Source organism: Aphelocoma coerulescens, chromosome 1A (genome assembly GCF_041296385.1).
Source record: "Aphelocoma coerulescens isolate FSJ_1873_10779 chromosome 1A, UR_Acoe_1.0, whole genome shotgun sequence".
In the NCBI taxonomy this organism is placed as follows: domain Eukaryota; kingdom Metazoa; phylum Chordata; class Aves; order Passeriformes; family Corvidae; genus Aphelocoma; species Aphelocoma coerulescens.
Window position 1 is genome coordinate 46,988,407 of NC_091014.1, and position 16,094 is coordinate 47,004,500.

The 16,094-nt window shown below is 36.1% G+C and overlaps 1 protein-coding gene across 4 annotated transcripts in view; it reads right to left on the bottom strand.

Moving 5' to 3' along the window:
* The window catches only part of CDK17 (cyclin dependent kinase 17), a 90,593-nt gene that overhangs the window by 53,607 nt on the left and 20,892 nt on the right, over positions 1-16,094 (bottom strand). The window lies entirely within an intron of this gene.

Below are 16,094 nucleotides of genomic sequence, written 5' to 3' on the forward strand. Positions count from 1 at the left end.
GAACTGGGAACAAAGCAGACGGCACTTTCTCCCTGGAAAGTTGTAAGCAAACAAACTATACTAACAAAGGTCCAGGTCAATAAACACGTTGCCACAAGTCTAAGCTGGTAAGTGAACTTTGTGGTGTGCTATACGTGTGTGCCCTTGCATAACAAGAGGCACAATTCTGTCTTTCCTTACTCCATATGGACAGTTCACCCTTGATGTTATTTCGCAATAACTTGTTCATCTGCTCATAGCCTCCAAGAATCACATGTGCAGTGTTTAACACAAGCACAGCATGCTTTTAGGTCTGAAATGCTCATATAATTTTTCCCCCATGAGCTTCTTTGCCTTCCAGACTTCGTAATTCACACAAAAAATCAAATTTTCCTCAATGTTCTCCTTTAAACACAGAAATGCAAGAAGTAGCATGCCAAAGATTCACATTTAATAACAATTTGTGAATATGATTACATTTATATTGACAGCATCCCTTTAAGTGTACACATTTCAACTGTGGAGCTTACTCTGTGTTTAGCTGCTCCATAATAAAAAGGAGAACAAATTGGTAGAACAAATCTGAAAGTGGCTGCTGGTGGAGAATGCATACAGAGGCTAAACTTTCACAAGACCAGGTTGTTTAGGACAGCAACTAACACATTAGGGTTGGATAAAACAAGACCTTTGGGACATAAGCTCCAAAGTCTGAGATGAACAGTAAAATCACTTGCAAAGCAACAGCTGCATCCAAGGAGAAAGAGGTGGATTACAAGACAGGCTAACTAACATCGTAAACAATCACAGCTATTATAAAGCAGAATTAGTCAGGCACTGGGTACAGATACACAGGAAATAAAATATACTGCTGTAGATACAGTTAAGCCAGCAGTTTTTAAACTGCTCCTTTAACGCATTGCTGTAACACATTGTGCAATAAAGCCACACCTTAGTATGAATAATTCTGCTCTCTCTCACTCAAAAGCAGGATATTCTTATTGTTAAGAAACTGCATTCAGAGGACATTCCAAAGGGAACATTTACTTTTCAGTTCAGGACCAGGCTTTAAAGATCTTACTTGAAACTGTTTTATTTCTGCATTTAAACTTTTCTGAAAAAAACGGCCCATGTTTCTTTAAAAAGGCCAGTTTCGTAAAAAATTCGGAAGGACACATAATTTATGTGTAGTTTTACTCAATTCTCCCGTGATATTTTTTGAAACCTGCATCTTCCTACATGTGTCATTCTCAAAAAAGGATACTTGCCATTTTTTGCTATGTAATGCCCTATAGCTACCTGACAGCACAACAATTTCTTCCCAATTTTCCACTTGGGCAGTAACTGAAAAAACAGGTGCCTTTAAAGGGAACCAGGCTGTTCCTGCCTTTTGATCCTGCAAATACTTGAGCCTACACAGTTTTTAAATCAAAAAGAAGGTCTACTGCTGAAGAATATTACATATAAATTAACAGATATATATGGATTAGAAAATCCAGGAAACATTCTAAATCTCAAGCTAATAAAAAAACCCTGAAGTATTTTGTTAACAATAATTATAACATTTCTCCTGTTATGGGAGGGTTTCATGGAGTAATGAAGTACCATTTTTGCTAACATTCGGAATAAATTCATGGCTTGATTTTCAAATAATTTAACAGTAAAAAGGATGAGGAGTGGGAATGCACATGTGAGGGAATGTTTTCTTCTATTGAAATGTATGTCAGCTTTTTAAAGGAAAAGATGCTCACCGATATGAAACCAAATTTTCCTCCCTTAAAGCTCCAGTATTCTTGCTAGTTCAGATTTGTAAAGGAGAAAAAAAAAAAAAAAAGGAGGAAGAATTGACTAATCTAGCACTTAGACAAGTCTTCTTTTTGACGTCTTTATTCTCATGGCCGAAGTTGCAGAACCTGCTTAATCTTGGAAGTTTAAGACAAGACATAGGTGAACAGAGCTTTGAAAATATGATCTATACAGTCCAAAACTAACACTGGTTCTTGAGAATGACAGCACTTTCACAGGAAAGTCCAAATTGTCTGATACTCATTTTCACCAGTTAATAGCAGATGCATACTTCTTATCTCCCTTTAACAGTAAATCTAGTTTAAATCCAAAACAGAGTTACTTGATTAGTAATATAACTTTGAGAAGAATACAGTTATTTCTATATTTAGTTTTAGAACAGAGCCCACAGGCTTGACTATTCTATTCTTTAAATTTCTCTACTCTGAGTAAGTCATATCCAAATCAAGTATTTCAGATGTCACAGTAGATAGATGCATACACTTGAATGCAACTAATGCAAATTCTAGTCTTCTGCAGACAGAATGAGGACAAGCAATCTGATATGACACTGATACAACCTACAAAAGCTGGCAGAGACATATTTGTTCAATCCTTATACCGATATGAAACAAAGGAAGCAACACTGTATTAAAGGAACTGCTGCTTCTTAAAAACAATCTGCAGTCTAACCCTGAAAAACTGGTCTTTTTGTTCTTAAAACCCATGTAAGTTAATCCTTGAAAACAATGCTAAAATTTACCTTTTCTATTTTCCAACATTCACTGTCATTAACTCAGTTCACTTCACTAGTCTTAAACCCTTTCTTGAACCCAGCATCTTTTAAAAGTGATTTTTATAATACAGTTCTGAAAACAAACTCAATTTTTTAAAATGATCCAGGTAAGCTTAGATTTAAACAGGTGTGTTCTGGCTCACTTTCTCTGAATCACAACAATCCTTCCCACGATGCCTGAAGGACAGAACTTCTCATTTAGCACACACATATGTTCACAACACCCAGGCTATATAGCAGACAGACATGAAAGCATTTTGATTCCAAAGCAGTAACTCAGCTAGATTCTGCACTCATGTATTCACCAAAATTTAGAGGTCTTAAACTGCCAATGGCTAAAATTCTCCAAAAGCCCTACCACTTCCTTCAATTTTCCCATACTCTTGGTTTCTAGGAAGTGAAAAAGGAATGCATTAAGATTTTCATACACAATTACCATGTGTGCTTAATCCTTGTAAATTTAAACAAATTCAGTTAAAATTTTCAAAACCAATAAAGTTATTTAACTGCTAAAATTTTAGTCAGTTTATTTCAGGAGGGTCACAAATACTGAAAGCTCACTAAGATTTTGCTGATTCAAAGCCCTTTGAAGTCAAAGGGAACCTGTCCTTCAACTTCAGTTAGCTTTGGATCAGTCTAAGTGATGACGCTTCCGTTTCCTTAAGTTATATTGCATTGAGACCCATCTACATAGAGATTAAGCACTTTAAAATTACTTTTCCACTTAGATACACACTGAAAATGCAACCTGACTATTTTTACAGGCTGCTTTACAAGGCAGTAGGTATTTTCCAAACATCTAAAAGCAGTTCTTGTTCCGGAAAACTCACCCGTAAGACAACAGCTGAAGTGGGAGGAGAGGATCAGAAATCCTACCTAACAGCATGAGCAACAGCATGGATACAGCATGGCCCTTAAAGATGGGCTAGCAAACTAAAGCCCAGGCACAAGACATCAAAGAAAACAGGTAACAGCACTCCATATGAACTCCTTGTGTCAGAAAGAGAGGCCTGAAAAACTCAGGAGTGTTGCAAACAGTATTAACTACCAACAGAAATAGGAAACACCTGTCAAGGATATTGTCCCCTTATTCTAAAAAGAAAACCAGATTTCCACTATATTAAACTGTTCTCAATCTACCTGAATTTAAAAAATAAATGCAACTATTGACCACATCAGCATGACGCACATCAAATACAGAGCAAACTATTAATTACAATAATGAGAAATATATGGATAATTTACCTAAGATCACGAACAACCAGTCTGAGCACTCATAAAATTCACATAAAGTACAGATGCACCTCCTTACAATCACAATTCTGCTCTACAAGAATGGATTATAAACACAGAATTTTAGTCATTGCATCTGTTCTTTCTACTTGTCTATACTCACATTTGTTCACACCAGTGAAAAAAAATTTCTACTGCATTTTCCCACACTTGGTCTTTGGAAACAACATGAGACCGGTCAACTAGACTCTCTTGTCAGGAACACAGCTACGTAAACAGTTATTAGCTTTATGCTGCATTGGGTCAAAGAATTGACATTGTACAGATATAATGACACCTGACAAACAAGGCCTTTGTTACTGATGAAAGAAAACTGTGAAGTCAAATAGCACAGCTTAGTCTGACCTCCCCAGTGCAAAAAGGGCAAAAGCACCCTCACAGCCTTTTCCTTATGAACAATATTTAATATGGAACTAAACTTTCACAGTGAAGCCCTTTTTTATGTACTTATAGAATCACAGCCAAACAATTACTCAAAATTGGAGGTACAGAGGTATTCACAAAGGTTAACTTCTTATCCGAGGATAGTTTTACTAGTTAATATAGGCAAATAGGCTCCTCCCTAAGTGAATGAGAGCATCTATATTCAGCTCCTGATCTAGATCATCAACTGGAAGAACCACTCCAAAGAGAGGAAATATATGGAAATTACCCTGTCCTAATTTAATGTAGACGATGAATATTTTTTCTTATCTTCACTCCCCCCCACACCCAATCCCTTTGCATTTAAAGAATAATGAAGGACAGAAATTAGTAAAAGGGGTTCGTGATTTTTTTTTTTTAATTAATTCTTTAAGTAAAAAAATATACTGAACATTACTATAGACATATTTAACTATGCAACTGGTACAGAATTTAAAACACTGAAAACCACCAAATTTGCCCAAAAGGTCAAATTTTGCAGTCCTTTTTTCATATCTTATGCTTACCTTCTTTCTCTGGACTCAAAAAGCTTTACTGAGGTAATCACGGCAAATTTACATTCTTTAAAATGTAGACGTGTATTCACTCCCATGTAGATTCAAGGATTCAAGCAATATCAAACAGCAAAATCAACAGAGATGTACTATTTGATAGATCTCCCCAGATTAGATATGTCATACTGATTAATAACTGCATGTTAATTATCAAAGGCTCTGTTCTCTCCACTGCCAAGTGAAAAAACACAGTATGAGTCTGCTTAGATTGGCTGACATTTAAGCCAAGAAAACAAATGAGCTGACTGGCAAAGCTTCTACACTTGCTGTCAGACCCATAAACTGAAAGTCTCTTTTCTATTGAAGGGGAAGGCAAAAACTAAAATGTTACATGGATGTAGCATAAATACTACCAGACAGTCACAGAACTTCAGATCTCAAATGGTGTAATGAGCACTGGAAACCAAAAGCAGTGTCTGTAATTTTTTGAGCTTTGATTAGTAATCATAAAGCCTTAGTAGAGCCTTCAGGGAAAAAAAAATAAAAAAAAAAAAGTAAAAAAAAGTTGTGCACACAAAGCTTGCTGCTCCCTAATACTAAGATTATTTTAGCAACAGATTTACAATGTTGCAGTATCACTTTTGAGACAATCTTCCTCAGTCTTGCAAACAAGCAAGTCTTTGGAAGAACACTGAGCAGAAAATTCCTTCTGGGTTAAAGAAGACAATGTTGGTTCTAAGACTGAAAAGCATCTGCAATCTTTGGTGAGCCTGAGCAATTTTGTCAATAAAAGGCACAGTTTTCAAGGCTACTTTTTTTTTTTTTTTTTTTCACAATTCAGGCACCAAATCAAACAATCTCATACCAAAGAACCTTCTCCCAAACTCCAGTAGCTCTCAGCCCAGAGAGCTCCAGTAGCTCTCAGACCTGTCCTCTAAGCATCTGAACTCCCACACCAGAGCCTCCAACATTTGCTTCTAGTTGTGCTAACAAAAAAGTTTTATTTACAGCCCGAGACCTAAGGCAGTGAAAAGCTTTCAACTCATTTCGATGTTCTTAAATCAAGCACCAAGAGACAAAGACAGAGCAATATAAACTGAGACAAAAACTAAAGACACACCTGTTTGGATGAACAAAGAACAAGGGTACAATTTTCTAAACATGATTAAAAAAAACAAACAGTTTGGCCTTTTTCTCTTAGAACAGAAATAAATTGCTCTGGGGAAGGTGTTGAGGAAACTTTATGATGGCCTACCTGGAAATTACCCACCAAGTGAGAACTCATCCCAGGAAAAAAAAATTGCAATTGTTAAGTCTGCAGACAAAATGAAGACTGTTGTAAAAAACTAGATTTCTAGCTCCCAATTTTTCCTCCAAATGTCAAATTTTTGGTTTATTGTTGAACCTCTATACACATTCTGTATAGTGTGAACACAAAAAGCACTATCAAGCAACCCAGAAAGTCCTGACAGTAAAGCCAATTAGGCAATGTAAAATCAAACCCTTCTATAATTACTGTATGTACAGCTCTGTGCCTAAGAATAATATCAAAGAGCTAAGAGTGGTTTGAAAACATACAACTTTGAATGCATTTCTCTTACACTTCTATGTACATGCAGAAGACAAAAAACCCCAAACAAACCAAGCCAGGAAAAACAAGCTCTTTCACAATAGGGTTTGGTTTTGAGGTTTTTTTTTTCTTAAGAAAGAACAATATTAGCAACACAGGAAGAGTTTTCACTTAGTGAATTAAGAGACCAATAAGCATCATGGTACAGAACATCCACTACAGTACTGATGACATGTAGGTATATTTTTCCAGCAAATAACAGGTCACATAGAAGATCTGATGCACTGAAGGCATTACACAGAGACACAAAACATTAAGAAAGAAATGGTATGATAAAACTTACACTTTTGAGACATTTAATGCATAAGATTTATCAGTCTCTTCTGTATTTTCTAGAGATTTCTGATGATAGTGATATTGTCAACAGTACAACTACTATTCCTGAAATAACAGAAAGGTAGAATACCTTGGACAAAACTAAGAAAGCTACTGACAGAAGCAACGGCCTATAACAGTGTCTTATCATCAGGCTGAGTAAGTTTAACAGCTCCACTGAGATATTTCAAAGGTAATTCCAGAGGAGCAGTAAGTAAATTCATTCTTGCAATAAATAATCTTTGAACTACAGTTCAAAAATCTGTTCGAATTCATGAACATCTTTTACTCAAACTTATAAACATCTCTGATTCAGTATTCTTTTAAGACTCACAAATTATTCTCTTTTCTTCCCTTCTCCAATCCCATCATTGGTAAAACTTCAGAGATTCCTCGGTAACAAAAAAATCTCTGAACAGTAAGTCAATTGCAATATTTCCCTGCTGTATTAATTTTTATATAGCAGTCAAGATTGTCCCAACATGGCACCAACTTGTTCTGTTATAGCATTCAGACAAATGTTGCTACATCTGTCTGAAGTGTTCATGCTACCATTTAATGGTCAACCAAATATACACACATGGATCATTGCAGTATCCATTGCCAAAGATACTAGACACGTATGACACTATTCTTAATGCAAATGATTATTTAGCTGACAACCTGGGAAAGAAAGAAGAGTTTTAACATATGTTTTGCCAAGCAGCTTTGCAAATAGCTGTGCTGGCAACAAGGTGGTGGCAGTATGCCCTAGGAGGCAGAGAGGAAAGCATGAGGCTGCTTAAGCCAATTCAGCACCTCCACAGAAGCAGAGGACTGATCATTAGTGCACATCAAATCCAAGGTAAGACTGTCATCACAGGGAGCACTATGATAGAATTGTTGTGCACCAGAAAAATAGCCTGAAAAACTGCAGTTTTGCCTAAAGCCTATTTAGCTTAGCTAAACAAAACCTGGGATCTGAAATAAAAGCAATCTGTGAACAAAATAAAGGACAACAGCAAGGGCTGTTATAGGAAAGTGACATGGGAAAATAACAAATGGATAGGAGATAAAGTAAAGCACAAGTGCCTTCATCCACTGCAGTGGGTTCAGGCCATAACGATTCCCACCACAAAAACTACATGCAGACTCTTCTTCTGTCTCCTTACTCCTGCACCAACATCCTACTCCCAAATTTAGTCTCAACAGGTGGCAGCCTCACAACAGGTATTTTTCAGGATTCAAGAAGCCAGGGGAAAGGAAAAAAGGTACCTCTTTACTTAAACATATGAAGACCGTTGTAAAAAAATGTAGGCAACTGCCATACATCAAGCTGTCAAAACTGTCACACTTGGCTCAAGCACAAGAACCCTATGTGGAGACTAACAGATATGGAGACTAAAGATCTTTTGGTATCACTTGATGTTCCTTTTCTTTGCCTGAGCAGATTGTTCTTCCCTGTGCATCTTCTACACACAGTCTTACACACTGCTCTTCCTCTAGGCAACTGAGGCTGTCCAGACAAAGGTTCCCAGATTCTGAAACTATGCAGAATAACGAAAGTACCACTATGCAATCTGGGCAACTCGTTAATCAGTTTGAGAGGCCACTCCCCTTCCAGAGCAAACAGTCTAGCACATCAAAGGACACTTACTCAAACTTCACATTACCTCCTTTTAGTATAAACAACTCTCTACCTGGAGGTATCCAAGCAAGTTTTCTGGACCTTGAACAGAGACCAGCGGAAGATAAGAAACAACAACAAAAGGTTATATAGAACTGAGTCAGTGACAAGACTTCAGCTGGACTCAGTAGAGGAGACAAACAGAAACCACTAAAAAAGAAAACTAAATTATGTATCTGCAAGTAAATGTCAGACCAGTAGGAACCTTGGAGAGTAACAAGTATTAATGTCAGTCAATAACATTAAACCAGACACGAATAATTAGGAAACATAACCTGAAGGACATGTAGTCTCCAAATCTGTTTTTAATAGAATTATAAAAAGGTAAAATAACTGTGACTAGTGCCAGGCAAGCAACACTGATATCAACAAAAGCAAAATTTCCCCAGGATCCTCCTGCAAGCTAAATTTTAAAGGCAGAGTAAGGACAGATGGATATTTTACTAAAAAATTTCTGTAAAAAACCAGTGAAACAATCAAATAGGATGTACAGAGTACTGTTTCCAAATATATATTTGTGCTGGGCAGACACATTTGCTCTCTTTTGTTTCTCAGGCAGAAGAAAGAAGTGAAATTTGGTATTTTTCTTCAAAATAATTTCTTCCAAACTATAAACACTATCACTTCTCTGCTGTTAGAGCCTAATGCTTACACAGTCTCATCCTGGCAAGGACAATGAGCCAAACCCTTGCACAGCAAACTACTTTCCATTCCGGGTGTTAATTGCGTTGCAAAGGCTGATATTGCTATTACTGTCAATGATCTGGATAAAGCTTCCAAACTCTAAGACCTGTCTCACCAATAGAAAATGTTTTATGAAAAGGTAAATTTAAATTGCTGCTTCTACATAGACTCAAATTCCCTACAGAATCTTACTTCAGCATCATTTACTACTATGGTCTAATAAAGATCTGTACTGAAAATAAGTTTTTCACTTGGAGAAGTACTGAAGCAGTTTTGCTGGAAAACTCAGGGGAGAAAAAAAGAACCCTGTTATTATAATGTCACCAGATGACACAACCCTCAAAACAGTCCAGTTGAGCTCGAATCACAGAATGGTTTGCGATGGAGGAGACCCTCAAAGGTCATCCAGTCCAACATCCCTGCAATAAACAGAGACATGTTCAAGTAGACCAGGCTGCTCAGAGCCCTGTCCAACCTGACTGTGCTTTTCCAGGGATGAAGCATCTACCACCTCCTGGGCAAACTGCTCCAGTGTTTCACCACTCTTAGCACAAAAAATTTCTTCCTTTCATCTAGTCTGAATCTACTTTCTTTTAGCTTAAAACCACCACCCATTGTCCTATCACAACAGGCTCAAGGACAATTTGGACCACTATCCCTTCAGACGGAGAGAGATGGCCAAGCTCCTCTAATTCCTTCCTCCCACTCCCACTACATTCCTTCAGTAACTTTGTTCCCATAATGCTTTTCTCTTTCTGGAATTTATGTGCTGGGATAGAGAGAGACAGAGAAAATCCATGCTGAAGTGGCACTAACATTCAAAACTAATAAGCCAAGTTTAAGAGCAGCAGATGTTACCTTAATAATTTATTTTATTTTTATCTATTTGGTTCTTTGTTCCTTAGCCTCCTTTGGAACACCCTTGTTGGTTTTTTCCCCTGTATTCAGGCCTTAATATACAAAGTCCAGTTGATGTCATCTGTCACCTCAGAGTAAAAGATCAAGTTTTGACTGATGTAACAGAAGGCCTATTTCTTTAAAAATTCAGAACATGCTATAAACCCTTACACCAAACTACTGTTTCTACGTCAAGTACTTGAGCTGATCTTGAATTACACAGTTCAACAGCCTTGGAAAATAGTAACCTTTGGCCAAAATATTCTTTAAAATAATATTACATGCATTTCTAAGGGAAGCTTGTATTTGTGTTACCACCCAGGTATGCTGCCTTTCAACATACCAAAGCATGCTGAAGAGTAATCAGAAATCTTCCCACTGCAGTTTATTTCCTTTTAATAATTAGGATCCGTAAGCCTGAAATTAAACAGTCCAAGAAGCTTTTAGTTTTCCCTTGTAATACATGTAATTCAGATTTATAGCTTTACTTTCTTCAAAATTTTTCTACATTACTATTTAGTAAAAAGGAACCCAAGAAAACGACTTCTAAAGAACCAGCCATCTGCCCCATTAGTAAAGCACAAAATAATCAAGAACTAGCATACTGAAATTTAAGTTGTGCATCTTGAGTACAGTTTCAGCACAATACCTGGTAACCATATCTATCTTTGAAGTAAATAAAACAAGCTGTTGAGTGTTTTTATTATGAAAAACTAACTACACTTGCTGTTAAAGAAGGTTTCTTAACTTAAAAACTCCAAATCTTTAAGATTCTGGTTATGCAATTATTTCACTCTTACATTCTGATGAAAACTGAAGAATAAAAATCTGCCAGACTGTTAGTGAGAAGTGAGCCTTAATTTTTTATCTCCCTGGACTCTTATCTTTTTAATACACTTCTATAACAAGACTTGAGAATGAAACTTCTCATCAGCTGAATGGTAAACCAGAATGGCAGAGGATTCTATTAGTAGAGGCACTATTACCATATACGGCAGTAAACTATAGGTTTGCTTCACATACAGATACACATACAGAGTTAGGTAACTTTATGCTTGTGTTTGATAACAGTAAGCAAACCTTGCTAGTTACAAAGAAATAGTGGTTTTAAGGAAGGCCTGGTTATAGCAACCATGCAACAGGGAAATGAAAAACTGAATTATTTCTGTCTACTGAACTATGCATGCTTCCTTTTGTTGAACTGCTGACATGCACTCTCCTTTCTGCCATTTCTGATTTTAATCATATGAAATAAACTGTTGGGTTGCAGTCCAACCAATATGGCACCTAAAGGTATACTGTATATTCATACAGCAAAATGAACTCATATCTTATTCTTCATGGTTCATGTTATACAGGTACTATCTCTAACAGTAATCCTCTAGGCATTACCATTTCTTGCATCAGAACGACTCACTGGAACAAGCCATACCCTTTGACCAAATTTACTAGAATTGAGTGCGAGTCTGAGGTTCTATTTCCAGATCTTGTTACTTTAAAAATATTAAATTTAGAAATTGCACTTAAAAAATACTACAGTTGGATATCAGTACTGGATTAATCTCATGGACTCTTTTAAAAAATTATTATTATTACTATTATTATTATAATTTCAAACAATTGGGACCATCTCACTGCTCAAGGTTTATTGGGATATTATTATTATTATTATTATTATTGTAATTTCAAACAATTGGGACCATCTCACTGCTCAAGGTTTATTGGGATATTTGTATCTTTTATTCCACACCACTGCTGACACCTACAATAACATTTCTCCAAGGTCCATCTATGAACCCAGTATGTCCCTAGCACATTCCAGAGAAGCTGTGGACCCCTACCCCACCTCTGGCTGTGTTCAAGACCAGGTTGGATGGGGCCTTGAGCAATGTGGTCTAGTACAAGGTGCTCCTGCCCATAGCAGATGGGTTGGAACTAAATGATCCTTAAGGTCGCTTCCAACCCAAACCAGTCTATGATCGGTCCTACAGAATCAAGAGACCATTGGATCTTCACAACTTAGCTATCTCTACTGTTGGAAGCAGGGTCCAAAATGAAGCTATCTATCACAAATAATGATAAAATAGACACAAATTGTTATGTGGTTATGAAGTATTTCCCTTCTGAATTCATTAGCTTTATTAAGAAAAGAACAGTAGGAGAAATTTAATGATGGCAGCACACGTGGCAGGCATGAAGAGTCAGACAAATTGCAGTAGAAGCATAATCACTTCTGCTTTATGCAAAAAATATAAAACATACTCAAGTTAATGAAAGTGAAGGTTGTTTCCAAGAATCAAGACCAAATTTGCTAAATTAAAGAGGGTTTGCTAAAAAAAAAAAAATTCAATTTTCAGAGAAATAACGAGTAAAAATATGTATTATCTTCGTATACTGTTACTGAAACCAAACAAACATAAAAGAAACTGAGCAAAATCTCAAAGAAAAATCTTTGAAGGTGGCAAGCAACCAAAATAATATAAAAGAACTGTACAGATTATAATGATCTAAACACAATCCTAACCTCATTGTAATGTTCACTTTAACAGCTCAATCTGTATTTTGCTGTCCACATTATAATTTATATAAAAGCTACCTCAACTGTCTCTTCAGCAGATCAGTCTTCAATTCCACTAAAGCATATAAGCTACAAAAGAGAAATTATGTCCTATCATTTTGCATTCTTAGGAAAAAAAAAAAAAAAGAATCAGTTATTTTCATTGTTAGTATCATACCAATATTTAAGCATTTACTAAAAAAGACTGTGAAGCAGTACATACAAATCCGTGCTTGATAGGGAAGTTACTCTGGAATCTACAATTTAAAAAGTTATAGCAAAACAAGTTCTAAAGCTAAACACATATTGATGTTTCCATAACAAAGCAACTAGAGCACTGGAGAATTAAGTTCCAGACAGGAACTGCAATGGGCAATGAATGACAGCCAGATGCAAACCAAAATGAAAAGAGAGGAGAAACTGAAGTAGAGAGAAGATTCACAAGGTATTGAAAAGCAGTGAGAGAAAGGACTAGAGTAAGCTGTATGCAACAAGTTCCCTCACCAATAAAGAGGGAAAATGACAGAGATTTGATCTACATTTCAAGACAGTAAACTGGGTATTAGCCTGCCTAATTACTAGATCAAAAGCCCACACATTCACATGATGCATAGCACCCCAGCTTCCCAGCTTTTCTGTATGAAATTTGTTCAAAACACTGTAAGTATAACTCTGTTTCAAACCTACACTGAACAGAGGATCAACTGTGCTACCACAGCCACCACAAAGCTGAAAGGCAGCATTGTTGCATGTTCTGACCAAGTCAACAGAAGTGTTATTATTTGCTTACAGTTGATCTGGATCAAGTTTGCACTGATGGGTGATCCTGCAGGGAGTGTAATGAAGAAATCCACTATTGCTGGAGGTGCAGCTGTAAGCTGAGGTACAGGAGCCCACAGAGGGAGAGCTGTACTGACAGTTTTCCAGAGTAAAACAGCAACCACAAAACCCTATGGCTCCTTAAGTAGCCTTATTCCACACATCAAAGAAACAACGGTTTGCAAGAAGTCCATTTATGAGTTAACATTCTTAATTTGTATTTTGTTTTAAAAAAATCTTTTCCACCATTGAGTAAAATTTTTCCTGCTTTTTATTTCTATCGTTGACTTACTCTCCCACTGCAGACATTAAAACTCTCATCAACTTCCATGAGAACCATTAGACCAACATAACACACCTCAGACTAAAAGCCTTGCTTTAAATTTCATTTGTGAATGGAAGTTTTCAAAAGTTTACATCAGCTCATGAAATTTTATAGTAAAATATGAATTTTTCTGTTTTCCAGACCTTCACCTTCCCATTTCTCAAGTGTTTTCAAGAAAAAAAAAGAAAGTTCAAGAACCACTTGTAAGTTTAAGAACCAAGACCATCTTGCAACTAAGCCTCTGTCTTGCACAGGAATAAGAATTGTTCAGTCAAGATACCACTCTCCTCTTTACTCAGCGTCATGGTTTTTGCTTTTTATTTAACTTTGCAAAATTAGTCAGATCTCGATGAAGTGTCTAGCTGCAAGGGGTTGTTCCTTCAGAAATCACTCCTAAGAAGGACACAAAAGACGGAACGACGAAGTTTGGGCTAGTTTGTAGTTGTGAAGTCTTCTTATAAAAATAATGCAAGAAAGAATAAAAGCGGTAATATATCTTCAGCCTATTGAAAAATATGCTAATGATTTGCCACATCTAATTAGTGAACCCTTAAGTGCCTATGTCAGGTTTTAATCTTCAAAAGGGAATGACACACAAGGTCTCCAGTGCTTCCCAGATCTCTGGTTTCCTTTACTGTGCACAGGAAGCCTTCAGTCAATGCAGAGTTACTATTTTCTAAAAATCACTTGAACATTTAGTCAAAGGAATGATGACTACCGATACCACAGAAATTGGTCTTATTCCTCAGAGACACAAATACATTATGCAAGTTCCATTTTGGTACTCTCTTCATTTATTACATCCTCAAAAACAGTGGAAAGCCCAAAAATGTGATGAAACAAGAAGTCAGACCATGAGAAACTGAAATAAAGAATAAAGTCTAAAAAGATTTATCAAATCAGTGGAATTTTGTTTTATTCGGAATAAGGTAATATTCGAAACGGTTTCCTAACAGACTTGTAACTCATCCCCTGCAGGTAAACCAACAATTTCTTTCCTTTTCAGAAACAGCAAAAGACCAATGCTGTGATTTATGAGGATGCCAGCACAAAAACAAATGCCAACTCTTACACAAAGTAAGAAACAGAGCAGTATGCAAACCTCTTACACTGCCTAGGTAAAATTTTCAATGTGTACTGTAAATAAATTTACTGGTTTTGGTAAATCAGATATATTTTAAAGCAAAGGCAAAGCACTTGGAAGTTATTCTGTTTTAATATCATGTATCCTTTTGCTCTTAAACTGCTTGCTCTAAAAAATTAATTCTTCTAGTCTGTTTTTAAAACTAGACTTCCTTGCCTGTAAAATTAAAGTACTCCTTTAAACTATGAAGTAGATCACTAGCCAGCCATTACTCTGCTGTCTGTGTCCAGTCCTTTACCTTAGATGGCCAACTTAAATTTCATGCAGTTGAAACTATTCAAAGAAAAAATACCGAAGTGTGTTATTATTTCTAATTGTCTTGTATGCTGCAAAACAGTTCCTTAAATTTGAAATAACAAAAAAAGAAAAGCTGAGATAAATATGTGACTCAGCCAGTTTGATAGGCACATTTGATATTTTACATAATTTCAACATTGTCACAATGCATATTTTTATCTGGTTTTGAAGTAACTACAACTAAAATTTCTGATACAATAAGCTACTGACCCACAACGAATTTTTGTTTGAATCCATAAAATATGACATATATATGAATACACTAACAGTTGCAAAATAGCACATTGCTGAAGCATACATATTAATAATGGAATTGATTTATTGGAAGAAAGAATGATTCTTCTTGACTGTGAAAAGTAATACACTACAGCTAAAGGTTGTATGGCAATCACTGATGATTTTTCTGTTCATTTTCTCAGTGCTTCACATTTTATAAAACTTTCAGCAAAGGAGCAACAAGACTACTTGGAAAAAAATGCATTATTACTGAAGGTACAGTTACTGAAAACATTTGCAGCCTTCAATCATAATATATAAGAGCAGGTATGGCTAAACAATAGATGGAAAAAATATATAGCCATATAGATATAAAATTTAAAAAGCCATATTAACCAACTACCGGATCTCTGGAAGTGGACAGTCTCACCATATTGCCACAAATGGATAAATTTAACAAGAAAAATATTAATATGAAAAAAAAAGTAACTGCACTGTACTTGCATTCCCACTGTTGAAAAGTATGCCATCAAAAACAATACTTCTGGATATAAAGTAATATAAACAACACATCTATAAACTAATCTTCGAAGAAGTAGTTGCTCTGGATAAATGTGTGTAGCAATCCTCAGTTCTCTGTAGGGATCACTTAAGTCATCCAGTAGACAAATTGGGATTCAATGCTAGGATGAAAGCTTTCAAGAACTGCAACACGAAACATGTTCAGAATAGTTATGGATCAAAATCAAACAGAGAACAGCATAAAGTGGTTAGAAG